Source organism: Rutidosis leptorrhynchoides, chromosome 11 (assembly GCF_046630445.1).
Source record: "Rutidosis leptorrhynchoides isolate AG116_Rl617_1_P2 chromosome 11, CSIRO_AGI_Rlap_v1, whole genome shotgun sequence".
NCBI lineage: Eukaryota > Viridiplantae > Streptophyta > Magnoliopsida > Asterales > Asteraceae > Rutidosis > Rutidosis leptorrhynchoides.
The window spans coordinates 277,477,868-277,483,216 of record NC_092343.1 but is presented as its reverse complement, the minus strand read 5'-3'; positions in this window follow the sequence as shown (position 1 = coordinate 277,483,216).

Sequence of the window (5,349 nt, the reverse complement as noted above, 5' to 3'; positions counted from 1 at the left end):
AATGATTGAGTTTCCTCAATCGATTGAGTCAACGAAGACTTTACTGCAGAGGAAGACTTTACTTCCTTAGATGCCGAAGCACCTTGCTTAGTAGGATTTATTCTTAAGTCCTCTTTAGATTGGATGGGCTTAGTGGTCTTTTTACCATCCGTGCATTTAGATCTCTTGCCTACCGAAGCTTGTGCTTCATTTAGCGTAGGGCTTACTGTTATTATTGAATGTGATATGGAAATGGGTGAGGGTGACCTAATTGGTTCTAGGTCTTGGTCCGTATCACCAACGGTTGTAGTAACTGTTTGGTGGACGAGAGGTGTCGAAGTCCTAGATCTAGTTACTTGTTGAGTTGGCGGAGTCTGAATCATCTAATCAGGGATATATCGAGTTCTCTTAGGAGAATGTTAGGGAGACGATTCAGATGCTGTTGCTGAAGTGTCGGTTTCACTGCTCACTTCGGGTGTTGTGGAAAGGGTTGGTTCAATCCTAGTTAGACTAGGTTCCCTGATCCTCATGGGTTGAGCTTGGTGTGTTGCCCTAGATCGTTTAAGGTTCACCCTAAGTGGAGGATTAGCTGGTCCGGGTGGTTGTACTACAAATTCCTCTACAACCTCTGGGGCGGGTTCAACTTGTTCTTGTTGTACCGGGTTCGGAAGAGGTATTCCTACAGCCTCAAAATAAGAATGCATACGAGCGTCTTGGGGTTCAGCTAGCCTCACTTCCAATTTGGAATCGGCGCAGTAAATTGATTATCAGATACCATCGGGGTATTCATCTTCAGCTCTCCAAATCGTTTCATCTGTAATCCATGTGTACCTGGTACAAATATATTTGCATTTCTGCATGCATTTATAGCATCATGAATAAAGATACAGAAAAACCTTTCGCAAGGGATGTATGAACCCCTTGGTTTATCAACTTGAGCTTGAACCAAATCCCATATTAGTTCTGCATAGTCAGGAGCTTCTACTCTTATGAAAGAGTAGAACAACTTCAGCATTGGCATAGTCAGGCTGTCAGATCCACTCCTTGTCATCAACAAGCATCTATTGATGATTGGGAAGATCACATACCACCTTGAGTGCAGATATTTCTTCTGAAACTTAGCCGGAGGAACATTGTGGGCTCCAACATAACCAAGATCGAAGACAGATGACATCATCTGCTGAGTAGCAGAAAAAGCAGGAGCATTCTGCACAACAGGAAGTCTGAATATCCTCCTGAAATCAGCCTTAGTGATACTCCTCCTCCCTTGAACTCCTCTCAGTTGAAATTCAAAACGAGCTTGTGTTCCCTCTGGATTTTCAGCAGTAGGTTGTGTAGCTTCCACAATTCTAATTGTTCTGTTTAGTAGCTCCAGATCTGTTACAGGTACACTGACTGTAGAGTTTAGAGCAGGCCATAGAGTGTGTCTCTCTAGAATTGCAGTCCAGTAGTTGCAGGGAATGTTGGTTTCAGAGTTGATGAAGTGATTGTTCGTCATTTAGCTGTATAAATAAGAAATAGAAGACCACAAGATATTTAACATAAAGCATATATCCCTATTCTTATTTTCCTTTGAAATCCTTTGTATATGTTTTATCTTTTATATTTTATGATTTTTATGGTTTTTCAAAGATATAAAAATCCTTTATTCTCAAATATGAACAAGTAATTGACAATCATGACATTCATATGATATTCATCACAATACAAATTCATCATGCAAAGTCAATTATATAACACAAAGAATCAGAACAACACTTAGTCAATTTTTAAACACAATTCAAGCAGATTCGGTAGTCATGAAAACTTGAGATTCAGTAACCAAATAAGCTTGAGTTTTCAGATCAGAAAGATATAGAATAAACATGTTAAGTGTTTAAAGATAAAAATCAGAAAGTTTCAAGGTACCAAAAGTCAGATTCGGTATCAAGAGAGGAACAGATTCGGTATCTCCAAAATTAACATAAAGTCACTCAAACATGCATATTCTATCATGTAAAATCACAACCATATAACCACTCAATTAGAAGCAGATCAACATGTTAATCGTATGAACAGACTCGGTACTATAGATAGAACATATTCGGTAGTACAGAATCCATCAAACAATCAATTAAACATGTAATCAAACTTGGTCAAATGATAGATCATTTAATATAACTCAGACTAGACAAGAATTCATTTTAATAAACCAAATCAATTGAGTTTAATCAAAGATTAGTAGAATACGACTCAGACTCGGTATAATCAACAAAATTTCAAAATTGAGAGTCATAATCCAGTTATTTTGATCTTTTTTGGTTGAAAAACATTTAATTATCTCAGATCTACACGTATGTATCTAAAGCAATGATTAAAATGAAATTATACCAAAGATTTGAAGAAACAGAAGAACGGATTCGGTAGATTAGGCAGATTCGGTATGTTCAGTAAGACTCGGTAGGTAATTAAGTACAGTAAGAGAGTTAGTTTGACTTTGACCCTCCTTTTATAGATACCGAAGATAAAATACCGAATGGGCTTTACCGAATGGGCCTATTTTACCGAATACATTCCAGTTTTCAAAACTTTATCAATTTAACTTCAAAATCTTGACAAACTGACTTTTCCTCTTAAAATTAATTTTAATCTTTTCATGGTAAACAATTCTGAGACAATTTTTGAAAACTTTGAACTTACCGAATCTGTACTGTTGGATGTCAGATTCGGTATAATGCTAAAAATAGCATTTATTCAGTAAAAATTAAATATATTTGGATTTTATCTTTTTCAATTTTTATGAATTTATCAAAATAAGATTTGTACTTAAAAGAACTTTGAATTTGTGAAGAAAGTACAAATCTTCAGTGATATCAATTGTTAAAACGGGTTGCATACTGAGATGTATACAAGGCTTAGTGAATTATTTATGAATTTACTTTTGAAAAACAATATTTTTGAGTAATTTTCTCATTTTCTTCCCCTCAAAATGTGATATACAAGAAAGTAAATCAGCATTTTGATAAAATTCTCAAGAAAATGAATTAACACCCCCTTGAAATTTGATATCAATGAGTTACCTCCCTTTTACGTAATCATTGAACAATTATATCCAGGAAGTTATCATAAATCTAAAGGCTCTCCCTTAAAAGATGATATCCAAAGCATATGAAAGTAGTTGCTCCCCCTAGAAAGTATCTACTCCCCCTAAACACAAGATCCCAAGAATAAGTCTCAACAGATCTAAGGAATATCAAGCACTATACTCTACCATGCCAATCTCTTTGATCAAGAACTTTAGCCTAAGTTCATCTAAGGGCTTAGTGAACATGTCAGCTAATTGCACTTTGGTAGGCACAAAGTATAACACTACATCCCCTTTCTCTACATGGTCCTTAATGAAATGATAGCGAATATCTATGTGTTTAGTCTTAGAATGCTGGACTGGGTTGCTTGTAATTGCAATAGCACTTTGTGAATCACAGTAAATCGGGGTCTTAGAAAACTTAAAGCCATAGTCTGAAAGTTGAATTTGCATCCACAAAACTTGTAATCAACAATGAGCTGCAGCAATGTACTCAGACTCAGCTGTTGATAAAGACACACAGTTATGCTTTTTGGATGACCAACCAACTAGCCTATTCCTCAACATCTGAATTGATCCAGATGTGCTTTTTCTATCAACATGGCAACCGCCATGATCCGCATCAGTGTAATCAGTGAGATTGAAATCGGATCCATGAGGATAACAGATCCCAAGGTTAGGTGTACCTTTAAGGTACTGAAAAATCCTAACAACCGCTTTGGAATGAAATTTCTTAGGGTTGGACTGAAAGCGGGCACATGCAGTTACAGCAAGTGTAATGTCAGTTCGACTTGCAGTCAGATACATTAAAGAACCAACCATGCTTCGATAAAGCGTAATATCAAAGGGTTCCCCATTAGTATCAGCATCCAGTAAAGTCCTCATTGGGGTTGTCATTGGTTTTAAAGCAGTCATTTTAAAACGTTTTAGCATATCATTGATATACTTTGTTTGACTAAGAAAAATCCCGTTTGGTAATTGTTTTACTTGTAACCCCAAAAAGAAATTTAACTGGTCAAGCATGCTCATTTCGAATTTGTTGGCCATAAGGTCACCAAATTCTTTGCATAAGGCCGGGGACGTGGAACCAAAAATAATGTCATCAACGTAAATTTGAACCAAGAGAATGTGACCGTTGTTTTTATAGATGAATAGTGATAATGCTAAAAATGAACATATATTTCATAGCATTATCCCTCAAGAAAGACAAGCTTTTAGTTGCAACTGTTCTATTTACAAGTGATATTCGTTTAAATAATAAAAGGTGAAGACAAAAGACAGATTTGACGAATTGAAGACGCAAACGATCAAAAAGCTCAAAAGTACAAAATACAATCAATGAGGTTCCAATTATTGATAAGAAACGTCTCAAAATTACAAGAGTACAAGATTCAAAACTCAAAGTACAAGATATTAAATTATTCGCAAGGACGTTCAAAAATTCGGAACCGGGACCAGAGTCAACTCTCAAAGCTCGACACAACGGACTAAAAATTACAAGTCAACTATGCATATGAATATAATATAATATATAATTAATTCTTAAAATTAATATATATATTATATTATATTTAAATAAACGTCGGTAGAAGAAAACAACCAAATGTGGCTCTCCCCAGCTGGCCATGCGATCGCATGGCCTGGAAGGCATAAATCCATGCGATCGCATGAGCATCTTTTCCAGATCACAGGCCTATAAAAATCGAGCTTTGGTGCACCATTTATCCATCCATAATATCAATCTCTCTATCGATATACGTAATATATATATATATATATATATATATATATATATATATATATATATATATATATATATATATATATGTATTTATTATATTTTAATTTTAATTTTAATTTTAATTCTAATAATAAGGGTATGTTAGCGAATATTGTAAGGGTGTAAGTCGAAATTCTGTCCGTGTAACGCTACGCTATTTTTAATCATTGTAAGTTATGTTCAACCTTTTTACATTAATGTCTCATAGCTAAGTTATTATTATGCTTATTTAAAACGAAGTAATCATGATGTTGGGCTAATTACTAAAAAATTGGGTAATTGGGCTTTGTACCATAATTGGGGTTTGGACAAAAGAACGACACTTGTGAAAATTAGACTATGGGCTATTAATGGGCTTTATATTTGTTTAACTAAATGATAGTTTGTTAATTTTAATATAAAGATTTACAATTGAACGTCCCTATAAATAACCATATACACTCGATCGGATACGATGGGCAGGGTATTTATATGTACGAATAATCGTTCATTTAACCGGACACGGGAATGGATTAATAGTCACTAG